A 14674-nucleotide genomic window follows, 5' to 3' on the forward strand; every position below is an offset into this window, starting at 1 on the left:
AGTGAGCCCAGGCAGCATAGTGAGCCCAGGCAGCATAGTGAGACCAGTCAGTATAGTGAGACCAGGCAGTATAGTGAGCCCAGGCAGTATAGTGAGCCCAGGCAGTATATTGAGACCAGGCAGCACAGTGAGCCCAGGCAGTATAGTGAGCCCAGGCAGTATAGAGAGATCAGGCAGTATAGTGAGCCCAGGCAGAATAGTGAGACCAGGCAGTATAGTGAGACCAGGCAGTATAGTGAGCCCAGGCAGTATAGTGAGCCCAGGCAGTATAGAGAGATCAAGCAGTATAGTGAGCCCAGGCAGAATAGTGAGACCAGGCAGTAGAGTGAGACCAGGCAGTATAGTGATACCAGGCAGTATAGTGAAGCCTGGCGGTATAGTGAGATTAGGCAGTATAGTGAGACCAGGCAGTAGAGTTAGACCAGGCAGTATAGTGAGACCAGACAGTATAGTGATACCAGGCAGTATAGTGAGGCCAGGCGGTATAGTGAGATCAGGCAGTAGAGTGAGACCAGGAAGTATAGTGAGACCAGGCAGTATAGTGAGACCTGGCAATATAGTGAGACCAGTCAGTATAGTGAGCCCAGGCAGTATAGTGAGCCCAGGCAGTATAGTGAGACCAGGCAGTATAGTGAGCCCAAGCAGTATAGTGAGACCAGGCAGTACAGTGAGCCCAGGCAGTATAGTGAGACCAGACAGCATAGTGAAACCAGGAAGTATAACGAGACCAGGCCGTATAGTGATACCAGGCAATATAGTGAGACCAGTCAGTATAGTGAGCCCAGGCAGTATAGTGAGCCCAGGCAGTATAGTGAGCCCAGGCAGTATAGTGAGACCAGGCAGTATAGTGAGCCCAAGCAGTATAGTGAGACCAGGCAGTACAGTGAGCCCAGGCAGTACAGTGAGCCCAGGCAGTATAGTGAAACCAGGAAGTATAGTGAGACCAGGCAGTATAGTGAGCCCAGGCAGTATAGTGAGACCAGGCAGTATAGTGAGACCAGGCAGTATAGTGATACCAGGCAGTATAGTGAAGCTTGGCGGTATAGTGAGATTAGGCAGTATAGTGAGACCAGGCAGTAGAGTTAGACCAGGCAGTATAGTGAGACCAGACAGTATAGTGATACCAGGCAGTATAGTGAGGCCAGGCGGTATAGTGAGATCAGGCAGTATAGTGGGACCATGCAGTAGAGTGAGACCAGGAAGAATAGTGAGACCAGGCAGTATAGTGAGACCTGGCAATATAGTGAGACCAGTCAGTATAGTGAGCCCAGGCAGTATAGTGAGCCCAGGCAGTATAGTGAGCCCAGGCAGTATAGTGAGCCCAAGCAGTATAGTGAGACCAGGCAGTACAGTGAGCCCAGGCAGAATAGTGAGACCAGGCAGTACAGTGAACCCAGACAGCACAGTGAGCCCAGGCTGTATAGTGAGCCCAGGCAGTATAGTGAGACCAGGCAGTATAGTGATACCAGGCAGTATAGTGAGGCCTGGCGGTATAGTGAGATCAGGCACTATAGTGAGACCAGGCAGTAGAGTGAGGCCAGGCAGTATAGTGAGACCAGGCAGTATAGCGAGACCAGGCAATATAGTGAGACCAGTCAGTATAGTGATACCAGGCAGTATAGTGAGGCCTGGCGGTATAGTGAGACCAGGCAGTACAGTGAGAGCATGCAGTAGAGTGAGACTAGGCAGTATAGTGAGCCCAGGCAGTATAGTGAGACCAGGCAGTATAGTGAGACCAGGCAGTATAGTGATACCAGGCAGTATAGTGAAGCTTGGCGGTATAGTGAGATTAGGCAGTATAGTGAGACCAGACAGTATAGTGATACCAGGCAGTATAGTGAGGCCAGGCGGTATAGTGAGATCAGGCAGTATAGTGAGGCCAGGCAGTAGAGTGAGACCAGGAAGTATAGTGAGACCAGGCAGTATAGTGAGACCTGGCAATATAGTGAGACCAGTCAGTATAGTGAGCCCAGGCAGTATAGTGAGCCCAGGCAGTATAGTGAGACCAGACAGTATAGTGAGCCCAAGCAGTATAGTGAGACCAGGCAGTACAGTGAGCCCAGGCAGTATAGTGAGACCAGACAGTATAGTGAAACCAGGAAGTATAGTGAGACCAGGCAGTATAGTGAGACCAGGCAATATAGTGAGACCAGTCAGTATAGTGAGCCCAGGCAGTATAATGAGCCCAGGCAGTATAGTGAGACCAGGCAGTATAGTGAGCCCAAGCAGTATAGTGAGACCAGGCAGTACAGTGAGCCCCGGCAGTATAGTGAGACCAGACAGTATAGTGAAACCAGGAAGTATAGTGAGACCAGGCAGTATAGTGAGCCCAGGCAGTATAGTGAGACCAGGCAGTATAGTGAGACCAGGCAGTATAGTGTTACCAGGCAGTATAGTGAAGCCTGGCGGTATAGTGAGATTAGGCAGTATAGTGAGACCAGGCAGTAGAGTTAGACCAGGCAGTATAGTGAGACCAGACAGTATAGTGATACCAGGCAGCATAGTGAGCCCAGGCCGTATAGTGAGCCCAGGTAGTATAGTGAGACCAGGCAGTATAGTGAGACCAGGCAGTATAGTGAGACCAGGCAGTAAAGTGAGACCAGACAGTAAGGGGGACCCAGTACCAGGCAGTACAATGGGACCCAGTACCAGGCAGTGTGACTCACTACCAGGCAGTACAGTGGGAGCCAGTACCAGGCAGTACAGTGGGACCCATTACCAGGCAGTACAGTGTGACCCAGTGACAGGCAGTACAGTGGGAGCCAATACCAGGCAGTACAGTGGAACCCATTACCAGGCAGTACAGTGGGACCCAGTACCATGAAGTAGAGTTGGACCCAATACCAGGCAGTACAGTGGGGCCCAGTATCAGGTAGTACAATGGAACCCAGTACCAGGCAGCACAGTGGGACCCAGTACCAGGCAGTACTTTGGGACCCAGTACCAAGAAGTAGACTGGGACCCAGTACCAGGCAGTACAGTGGGACCCAGTATCAGGTAGTACAATAGGATTCAGTACCAGGCAGTACAGTGGGACCCAGTACCAGGCAGTACGGTGGGACCCAGTACCAGGCAGTAGAGTGGGACCCAGTACCAGAAACAGGGTGGGACCGAGTACAAATCAGTACAATGAAACCCAATACCAACCAGTACTGTGGGACCCAGTACCAATCAATACAGAGGGACCTAGTGCCAAGCAGTAGAGTGGGACCCAGTACCAGGCAGTAGAATGGGACCCAGTACCAGGCATAGAGTGGGACCCAGTACCTATCAGTACAGTGGGACCCAGTGCCAATTTGTACAGTGGGACCTAGTATCAATCAGTACAGTGCCACCCAGCACCAATCAGAACAGTGGGTCCCAGTATCAGGAAGCAGAGTGGGACCCAGTACCAGGAAATACAGTGGGACCCAGTACCAGGAAATACAGTGGGACCCAGTACCAGGAAATACAGTGGGACCCAGTACCTGGAAATACAGTGGGACCCAGTACCAGACAGTAGAGTGGTACCCAGTACCACTCTGTACAGTGGATCCAGGATCAAACAGTACAGTGGAACTCCTTACATCACTATACATTATTTCTCTTCCTTCCCCTACTTTCTTTATATATTTTTTCTCTCCGTCTATTCATTCAGCATTCCAGTCTCTCTGACACATGCAATCCTTCCTTAATCCTTACAGTTTTCTGTATCTTCTCTCTCCTTCCTCATTTTTCTTTCTCTTTCTTTCCCTCTACCTATGCATTTTACTTTATGCCATCTTCTCCATTATCCTCTCTCGTTTTTCCTATCCTACTCACTCACCTTTTCTAAGGGACTCTACCAGCTAGTTCACCAATTGGTTCATTTCTGTTATCTTGACATATTTAACTATTCTTTCTTGTTAGCTAAATTGAAAGAAAGTAATGCATTTATGATTATTTTTTAATTAATTGAAGAATCAAAATCTTGATTCGCCTGCACTCTCCCGGCCCGGGTCTTTTCCAGATGGTGACCCAGCCTTGGCTCCCTGTCTTGGGAGTGTCTGAGACCTATGTTTGCCATGGGAGTAGGTACAAGTACTTCCTCATCTTCTGAGATCAACAGTCCCCAGGCCTAGCCCCATTCCACGCGCCCTCACGGGGCTCATAAGGAGAAGCTAGGCCTCATGTCTGCCATCTTCCCCTCCCCAGGGGGGCTAGTGGAAATGGCAGTCTTGTGAGCTGCCGGTGGTAGGAAGCTCTGGCCATGATAATCAAAATTAAAATATTACGGCTGTGACAACAAAAAAAAAAAATATCGAGAGAAAACTCAATGAAAACGATAAAATAAAGGAGAGAGGGACAGATAACGTGGAAACGTATAGCAAGATCAATGTCAGGAAGACATAAAACAGAGAGAGAATGAAGTTTGAGGCTGAAAGTTCTCTTGATGTGATCAAGAGGGTTGGTAACAAGAGGAGAGTAAATGCGATAGTCAGAGAGAAACAGTTTTAAGGGGTCTTTAAATTGACAACCATTGGTGGTCCTCTACTCTCAGTCATTTTCTCTAGATGCTCTGTATCCTTTCTTTTGTCTCTTTGCTCGTTAAGACTACAACTTCCTTTCTGTGTTACCGTATTTTCCCGCATATAAGGAGCGCTTTTTTTCCGACGGAAGTCTTGGAAAAAAATCACGCGCCTTCTATGTTCCGGGTCAGGGTCTGGGGTAGGCTTCTGGTTAATAACGTTACGTTAAAACTGCTTGTAAACATAGTGAGAGCAAGCAGCCGACACTCTTGCGCCTTATATGCCAGAAAATACGGTATTTCTCTCCAATTCACATCCGTTACTCTCAACACTTCATGAACGAGTTCGGCCACGTCTGAGTTGTAACTTTCTAGGTTTTGATGTTCAAATTTCTCTTCACTGACGCTCTTTTTGATATCTCATTTCTCTAAACTTGAAGGCCAGTGAGGAACTATTTCACATATCTGTTCTTACTGATATTTTTCTTGATATAGTTTATCTTTTTGTGGATTTTATCTCATTTTCTTCCCACAAATAATTTATTTTTCCAAACCTATGGTGTTGTTTCAGTTTCAAATCTTCGCCATTCTTGATAACATTTTTGTGAAACATGTCAAAAATGCCCTTTTTCACAAACCATACCACGGGCGGGGATAGAACTCGCGATCAGAGAGTCTCAGAACTCCAGTTTTGAGTTTTGAGACTCTGATCGCGGGTTCAATCCCCGCCCGTGGTATGGTTTGCAATCGTGTCATTACGATTTCGTGAGTCATGCTCTTTTTCATAATATTTCTAAACTTTTTTTCTTTGGCTTCGCTATGTAGGTGATGTCTTTGTTGTGTGCTCACATGACTAGTGATGTCCTTGTTGTGTGCTCACATGACTAGTGATGTCCTTGTTGTGTTCTCACATGACTAATGATGTCCTTGTTGTGTGCTCACATGACAAGTGATGTCCTTGTTGTGTGCTCACATGACTAGTGATGTCCTTGTTGTGTGCTCACATGACTAGTGATGTCCTTGTTGTGTGCTCACATGACAAGTGATGTCCTTGTTGTGTGCTCACATGACAAGTGATGTCCTTGTTGTGTGCTCACATGACTAGTGATGTCCTTGTTGTGTGCTCACATGACAAGTGATGTCCTTGTTGTGTGCTCACATGACTAGTGATGTCCTTGTTGTGTGCTCACATGACTAGCCTAGGCTGACGAAATCGTGAAACCATGACCGTGTAGTTCAGCACCAGTCAGTAATGTTCACGAACGTTTATTGACAAAACTTTTCACGAAACTAAAATCAAAGATCACATTCTTTGGTAGACTCTTATAATTTAATGACATTCTCTCATACTACCTGCAACCTCTTGGATACTTAGCTGTAAAGATTCTTTCGTTTGTCTGGTCTCATTCAATCCTTTCTTTCTGACGTTAATTCCCTCCGTTTTTCAAGTTCAAAGTTCACTGGCAATGCTAATTTTTACTTTTTTTTTTTTTTTTTGGCTGGCTGTTCATTTCCACCGCTCTGTGATAGGCTTGTTTTTTTTTTATGCCTTAAGTAAGCGTATCCAGAGTGATACGTACATTCACTACTTTTCTTGTCTTGCTCCTTCTGTTAAGTGTTCTTATCACACAAATAACCCGCACATAGGGGACTGTAATTTATGATAAACTTCAGTTCGACTTTGACCAACAATCGGTCACAGAGTTTCAGTCGTCTATGTACGAGTTATTTGTGGGATGTTCCAGTCACGGAACTCTATTGCCTTTTATTCTTTAAGAGTTCTTATTTCTCTCCCTCTCTGCAGCCTCCGCTCTGGTAATCCTCAATTTCTCGACATATGGCTTATCGTCCGCTAGCCATGGTTATCCTTTCAATTTCATAAACTAATGATCCCCATGCTAAATGATTTTTTTTTTATCTCTTAAGCCCACTTTTGTGAAAACTCGTTTAACTTTACTCTCCCTATATTTCTAATTTGTAAAATCATAATAAAACCTTCCGTTCTTTAGGTATCAAATTCACGTTTAGTCAAACCAATGCATATCGTATCAATCTGATTCATACTTCTGCCACTGATGATTCCGGTGATTACGTCACTTTCTGTCCATCTTACCCTCTTCAATTCATTGGCAAAACTGTTTGTATCCGTTTTGACAGACTTAAAGAACGTTGGAGAGGTGTTTACCTGGTTCACGCAAGCAATCCTTTTCTCTGCTATGTTACAAAGTAGATCACAGACATGCTATAAACTAGTCCTCTGCTAAAAACTATCTCAGTCCAGAATATGTTCCGGGTGCTGTCTGCCTCTGTCAATATATTGTCAAAGTCTTGAATCTTCACAATACTCATGACTTGACCTCTTCTCTTGACCTGTCTTCTGCAAGTTGATTCACATTTCCTCTCTTCTGACCAACTCGTTAGTTATCTCTACTCTTTGGCTTAAAAACGAGCCAGTAGACTTAATTCAGTCCCCTAATATTTTATGTTTCATTGTGTAATTATCTTCTCCGTCACTTTGTGTTGAATTTTTTTTTCACTACTTTCACCTAGCAGCTGTCAGCTAGCAGCTAGCAGCTAGCAGCACTATTACTACTATCAGTATTACTGCTACAACTACTTTTCACATGATTAGTTCTCTGGATTTTTTTGTCACCTGATCTGACTTCCGTCTTTCTATTCCTCTCCTTTTACTGAACTGTCTTCCTATTTCCTTGACAATGATCCAGAACGAACCGACAATTGTTACTACTGAGTTGAGAAATTACCCTTAAAATGAAGACCTGATGAATCCATGAATAATCGGTCACAACTAATTGTAAGTAAAGCTTCTCCAAGTCCTTTTATGAAGCAAAGGACAACTTAAATCTACTCTCACATGCTGTTAGTAACAGTTTAATCGAGACACTTAAAGCTATTCAGAGCCATGAAAAGCCACATATATACATTAAGAATCGCTCACGGCACAATTAACAGGTGCAAAGAGCAAGTGCCCAAAGAGCCATTAAGACCACATCGGAACCACTTAAAACCACGTAGAGCAACTTGGTCGTAAATAGTGGGAGGGAAGATTAGCGTGCAATTTATGGACCATAATGGGCAACATAGCATTCAATATTTCTGGTGTTTTGGTCTTAAATCCCAAGTCGGCGAGCACACGATGGAGGGGGGCAGGGAGAGAGAGAGAGGGGGGGGAAGAGGGAGGGAGGAGAGAGAGAGAGAGAGAGAGAGAGAGAGAGAGAGAGCGAGAGAGAGAGAGAGAGAGAGAGAGAGAGAGAGAGAGAGAGAGAGAGAGAGAGAGAGAGAGAGAGAGTACAAAAAGGGAAGGGGGGCAGTTTGGAAAGATGGAAGACAGGAGGTGAGATTTAATAAAACGAAAGAATACTTTCCCATTCCACTCCACCAGCTAACCAACCCTCCCACTCAACCAATTAACCAACCCTCCCACTCAACCAGTTAACCAACCATTCCACTCAGCCAATTAACCAACCATCCCACTCAGCAACCAAACTTACCACCCCGCAATGTAGCTCAGAATATAGGAAATACTTGTTATATTATTACTGAAATATATAACTAAACAGATGCAGTGATATATTAGGAGCACCTGATATACATTAGTTAAGCTGCTAGACTGTCTGGAAGGGATTGTAAAATCACAATACTTTTAGTTAGGTTATGCTGTGAAGATCAGAGAAGGTTGCTGGAGATAATGGTGACTGTAGGGTAACTTATGAGAACTTCTGGTTTCAAATGAGGGACACGTGAACTTAATCAGGGGAGAGACTAACTATCTATTTTGTAAGTGTTATCTGTTTTGGAAGATTATATGCTGACAGTATTCTCTGATTATATGCTGACAGTATTCTCTGATTATATGCTGACAGTATTCCCTGATTATATGCTGACAGTATTCTCTGATTATATGCTGACAGTATTCCCTGATTATATGCTGACAGTATTCTCTGATTATATGCTGACAGTATTCTCTGATTATATGCTGACAGTATTCTCTGATTATATGCTGACAGTATTCTCTGATGCTCAGAGTGGAGTGCAGATAAATGGTTCAGGTGGAGGTTTGAGGCACCATTATATCGGGATGGGATTTAACATCAGTGAATATTTGTGTGAGCTCAGATGTGTGAAGACAGATAAACATCTGATAAGAATTTTGGTGTGTTCTTATTAGTAAGGTAAAGAAGGGTGGAAGAGTTATGGTGATTCTTGATTGAGTTTCTATAAATTGTTAAAAGGTGCGCTGCCTACAAGTGGGATTTTTAGATACAACTCTATATTACAAAGCGAATAGGTAGTTATTCTGTGTTATGTGGTTTCTATATAATATAGAGATGGTAGTTAGGATGGATCCAACTTTGTGGGAACTTAATATGCCTAATAACCGTTATTTAATGTAGATTTTTAGCGGATTTTAAGTGAATAAATTCAGAGCTTTGGTTTTTATTTTCCCTTATTGTGGGTATTATGTTTATTGGTGAGTATTATTTATTATTATTTATAAGTCTAGTGATTGTTAAACACCTATTCCTATTTATCAGAGTTTTCATTCTATACAGATTCGTTACAAAAATGGTACTCCTTTATCTTCATTACATTTACTGACACTACGCTTTCTTATACCTAACTCATTCATCACATTTGTTGACAGTATTACGTTCATTACAAGGCACAGAGAGAAGAGCCCGAGCCTTTAGTTCATACGACTGTCATTCCCATTTGCCCCCTTGGGGCGGGGATGGCAGACCAGAGAGGCCTAGCTTGTGGCTAGGCCTGGGGACAGTTGGTCCCAAAGATGAGGAGGTACTTGTGCCTCCTCCCATGGGAGACTTAGGTCTCAGACACTCCCTAAAGAGGGAGCCAAGGCCGGGCCACCACTTGGAAAAGGCCCGGGCCGGGAGAATACCGGCTAATCTTTAAGAAGAAGAAGTTCATTACAACCCTCCACTATCCTCCTACTTTCTTACGTAGCTAATAACTCTCCTAGTCACCTGTAGACTCCCTCACTGCAACAGCTATACTGACATACAGTGTCCCTGGAGGTTTTCTTGGCGTATTCACGCTGTTGTTGTCACGATGTGGTCAGTGTTCCCAAGTTTCCTTCCAACATGGAGTCCATTAAACAGAGGATTTAAGGAAGTATATATTAATTTTGAAGTGCATATTATACTGTATTAACATAAAATAGTCACACTTCGTAATATCTATTAGATCTCAAGATATGATGATACCCATGCCCAGTTTTATGCTATTAGTCAAGCTTCCATTACAGAACTGTTTGGCGAATAATGATTAACAGCACAATGACAAATAAACTGTTGGTTAACTAAAATTTTAATTATATAGACAAGTAAGGAATCCAACAATTTGAAGAGATGAATAATACTATACATAATGTGTCTGAGTTGAGAAACTCTTGTACCTTCAAATAAGAGCGTCACACTTCACCACAGAAGCAAATAAAATGGATTAATTTTAGTCGGTGCACGATGGCTTAACCTATAAAGATGAACCCCTGTACCTCTGTGTGCGCAAGAGGGTTGGTATAAATTAAATGTTTCTACTGCAGTTCAGTATCAACAATGGATATTTTAAGCCAGTCAGAAGAGGAATGGAAGCTTATATCTTAAATTCTTCAATAAAAATGACAGATTCGCACCTACACAGCCCAAAATTAATTCGAACCTTGATCTGAGTAAGATACACACACGAGCGTTAAGGCGTGAAACCGGTCAGACGAGGCATTTTTAATTTATCACACAGAAACCATATTCATTTAATAAAACTGACAAATTAAAACTTAAAGGACCCGAAATCAATGTTAAATTTCCTTTAAAACAAACACACTGCGTTAACAGTCGAAACTCACTGTTAACGCAGAATCCAATAATTCCAAAATGTCAGCCATATTATTAAACTGGTATATTATCCTCTGCATAGACTAAGCCAGAAAGGTATTGATTTTATTTGATACATCAGGTACTGAAAATTGAAGCTTCTCACCCCATGCCCACTCGGGTTATACGAAAAAGAAATTACCTACAATTTTAAAAATATATTTGGAAAATTGATACCTAGACGATCCAGTAACAATGTCAACCATCTTCTAGGGAGGATTCACTAATACTGAAAGTTTGAAGCCAATCAGAAGAGTCCCAAGTTATCACGCAGAAACCCAAATTGAGAATGTGTATATAATTGAGCAGAGGGCACCGGAACATGCCAGTCGTTGCATGTACTTTTCCCTAGTTACAGTACACCAGCGGTGAAAGTTTCAAGCCAATCGGGGGAGACTTTCTCAAGTCATAAAAGAAAATCCTAGAAGAAGAAAAAAATCAAGCAACGACTTAAGTCAGCCACACAGGGATACCTTATCAAATAACATAGTCAACTACTGCTAAACAGCCAGAAACAACTTCCAAGTTAGACAGTTAACAAAAGAACAATATGAATTTTTAATGGATATCATACAATATACATCCAAGTCTCCTTTATTTCTCAACAGGTTTCTTCGTTCTAGTTTTGGGCAACAAATTTGTAAAGTCAAATAAAATTAAATCTTTCCAAATGCTTTTACATTATTTATTGCTATTTAATATAAAGAGAAACGCCAAACGTCAAACGTCAAACGTCAGACGTCAAACGTTGGCTGTCTCACGCACTGGAACAATAGAGAAATTATCTACAGAGAAGCTGACATAAATAGGTGGCGCTGTGTAGAATCATCCGTAATTGCTGCTTCCAACACCATAGAAAAATATTGGCAAATAATTCGTATCTACAGCTCTGGCACACTCTGGCACACTCTGGCACACTCTGCGTCTTAGCTGCCATGTGAACGGCAAATTAAGGATCAACATATATTCCTCTGAACATCACCTATGACTTGTATACTCCAATATATTTACTGTGCTTTCCCATTATTTTCAAGGATTTGGAGTGACCGAGCTCCCAGTACTAAAATGCAGCCAATAAAGATGTCTTTAGTGTACGCATCCATGTTCTTTCAATAATATTAGTTGCATTACATTACTTTCAATAGTTTTGGATGGACCATAATCTAAGTAACAATGTTATTTTCGCCTTTTTCTTCGACCCTCTTGGTAATGAGGTTTTCTTTCTTGATCATTATGTACGCTTCCATATTTATTCACTCTTGTTGCTACGAGATGCCTAATAAGCTGTGGGTTTTCTATATTTAACCTTCCTCTCTTTTATTGAAAATATATTTTCTTGGCTTCTCTACACTTCTGGGTAAGGAAATCTGTAAGTTTTGCGTTTTCTAATATAAGGCGAAGCGCTGACATTTTGCACCTATCAAATTTACGAAGCTTATCTAGCACCGCATTGCTGCTGCTGATACTACGCTTCTGCTCCATTTGTTGCTTCTGCTGCTCACATTCCTATTACTGCTTCATCTACTCTGGCTCCTCTTCTCTGTGCTGGGCAGGGGCGGGCCAAAACAACGAAGAGGCTGCCGTTCTAGTGTTGGGTTTATCTGGAATTGATCTGAGTAAGGCAGCAGCCCGTCCTTCTGAGCTGGCCTTAATTAACTTGAGGACATACAGCCACTCGCCTGGGGTGTTGCTGTGATCGGGGTGTTGGTCATTGTGCCTGGGGTGTTGCTGTGATCGGGGTGTTGGTCATTGTGCCTGGGGTGTTGCTGTGATCGGGGTGTTGGTCATTGTGCCTGGGGTGTTGCTGTGATCGGGGTGTTGGTCATTGTGCCTGGGGTGTTGCTGTGCCCGGGGTGTTGGTCACTGTGCCTGGGGTGTTGGTCACTGTGCCCGGGGTGTAGGTCACTGTGCCTGGGGTGTTGGTCACTGTGCCCGGGGTGTTGGTCACTGTGCCTGGGGTGTTGGTCAGTGTGCTTGGGGTGTTGCTGTGCCCGGGGTGTTGGTCATTGTGCCTGGGGTGTTGCTGTGCCCGGGGTGTTGGTCATTGTGCCTGGGGTGTTGCTGTGCCCGGGGTGTTGGTCACTGTGCCTGGGGTGTTGGTCACTGTGCCCGGGGTGTAGGTCACTGTGCCTGGGGTGTTGGTCACTGTGCCCGGGGTGTTGGTCACTGTGCCTGGGGTGTTGGTCATTGTGCCTGGGGTGTTGTTGTGCCCGGGGGATTGGTCACTGTGCCTGGGGTGTTGGTCACTGTGCCCGGGGTGTAGGTCACTGTGCCTGGGGTGTAGGTCACTGTGCCTGTGGTGTTGGTCATTGTGCCTGGGGTGTTGTTGTGCCCGGGGGGTTGGTCACTGTGCCTGGGGTGTTGGTCACTGTGCCCGGGGTGTAGGTCACTGTGCCTGGGGTGTAGGTCACTGTGCCTGGGGTGTTGGTCATTGTGCCTGGGGTGTTGTTGTGCCCGGGGGGTTGGTCACTGTGCCTGGGGTGTTGTTCACTGTACCTGGGGTGTTGTTGTGCCCAGGGGGTTGGTCATTGTGCCTGGGGTGTTGCTGTGCCCGGGGTGTTGGTCACTGTGCCTGGGGTGTTGGTCACTGTGCCCAGGGTGTTGGTCACTGTGCCTGGGGTGTTGGTCACTGTACCCGGGGTGTTGGTCACTGTGCCTGGGGTGTTTCTGTGATCGGGGTGTTGGTCATTGTGCCTGGGGTGTTGATCACTGTGCCCAGGGTGTTGGTCACTGTGCCTGGGGTGTTGGTCACTGTACCCGGGGTGTTGGTCACTGTGCCTGGGGTGTTTCTGTGCCCGGGGGGTTGGTCATTGTGTTTGGGGTGTTGGTCATTGTGCCCGAAGTGTTGGTCACTGTGCCTGGGGTGTTGGTCATTGTGCCTGGGGTGTTGCTGTGCCCGGGGTGTTGGTCACTGTGCCTGGGGTGTTGCTGTGCCCGGGATGTTGATCATTGTGCCTGGGATGTTGCTGTGCCCGGGCTGTTGGTCACTGTGCCCGGGGTGTTGGTCACTGTGCCTGGGGTGTCGCTATGCCCGGGGTGTTGGTCATTGTGCCTGGGGTGTTGCTGTGCCCGCGGTGTTGGTCACTGTGCCTGGGGTGTTGCTGTGCCCGGGGTGTTGGTCACTGTGCCTGGGGTGTTGCTGTGCCCGCGGTGTTGGTCACTGTGCCTGGGGTGTTGCTGTGCCCGGGGTGTTGGTCACTGTGCCTGGGGTGTTGCTGTGCCCGGGGTGTTGATCATTGTGCCTGGGATGTTGCTGTGCCCGGGCTGTTGGTCACTGTGCCCGGGGTGTTGGTCACTGTGCCCGGGGTGCTGGTCACTGTGCTCGGGGTGTTGGTCACTGTGCCTGGGGTGTTGGTCACTGCACCCGGGGTGTTGGTCACTGTGCCTGGGGTGTTGGTCACTGTGCCCGGGGTGTTGGTCACTGTGCCTGGGGTGTTGGTCACTGTGCCTGGGGTGTTGGTCACTGTGCCCAGGGTGTTGGTCACTGTGCCTGGGGAGTTGGTCACTGTGCCTGGGGTGTTGCTGTGCCCCGGGTGTTGATCACTGTGCCTGGGGTGTTGGTCACTGTGCCCGGGGTGTTGCTGTGTCCCGGGTGTTGGTCACTGTGCCTGGGGTGTTGCTGTGATCGGGGTGTTGGTCATTGTGCCTGGGGTGTTGGTCACTGTGCCCAGGGTGTTGGTCACTGTGTCTGGGGTGTTGGTCACTGTGCCTGGGGTGTTTCTGTGCCCGGGGGGCTGGTCATTGTGCCTGGGGTGTTCCTGTGCCCAGGGTGTTGGTCACTGTGCCCGAAGTGTTGATCACTGTGCCTGGGGTGTTGGTCATTGTGCCTGGGGTGTTGCTGTGCCCGGGGTGTTGGTTACTGTGCCTGGGGTGTTGCTGTGCCCTGGGTGTTGGTCACTGTGCCTGGGGTGTCGCTGTGCCCGGGGTGTTGGTCATTGTGCCTGGGGTGTTGCTGTGCCCGGGGTGTTGGTCACTGTGCCTGGGGTGTTGCTGTGCCCGGGGTGTTGATCATTGTGCCAGGGGTGTTGCTGTGCCCGGGCTGTTGGTCACTGTGCCCGGGGTGTTGGTCACTGTGCCTGGGGTGTTGGTCACTGTGCCCAGGGTGTTGGTCACTGTGCCTGGGGAGTTGGTCACTGTGCCTGGGGTGTTGCTGTGCCCCGGGTGTTGATCACTGTGCCTGGGGTGTTGGCCACTGTGCCCGGGGTGTTGCTGTGCCCCGGGTGTTGGTCACTGTGCCTGGGGTGTTGCTGTGCCCCGGGTGTTGGTCATCGTGCCT

The 14674-nt window shown here is 46.3% G+C and overlaps 1 protein-coding gene across 3 annotated transcripts in view; it reads right to left on the reverse strand.

The window, feature by feature from the left end:
• Hasp (Hig-anchoring scaffold protein) overlaps positions 1-14674 on the reverse strand; it is an 809679-nt gene that overhangs the window by 443437 nt on the left and 351568 nt on the right. The gene's annotated exons all lie outside the window — the stretch shown is intronic.

This window comes from Cherax quadricarinatus, chromosome 6 (assembly GCF_038502225.1).
Source record: "Cherax quadricarinatus isolate ZL_2023a chromosome 6, ASM3850222v1, whole genome shotgun sequence".
In the NCBI taxonomy this organism is placed as follows: domain Eukaryota; kingdom Metazoa; phylum Arthropoda; class Malacostraca; order Decapoda; family Parastacidae; genus Cherax; species Cherax quadricarinatus.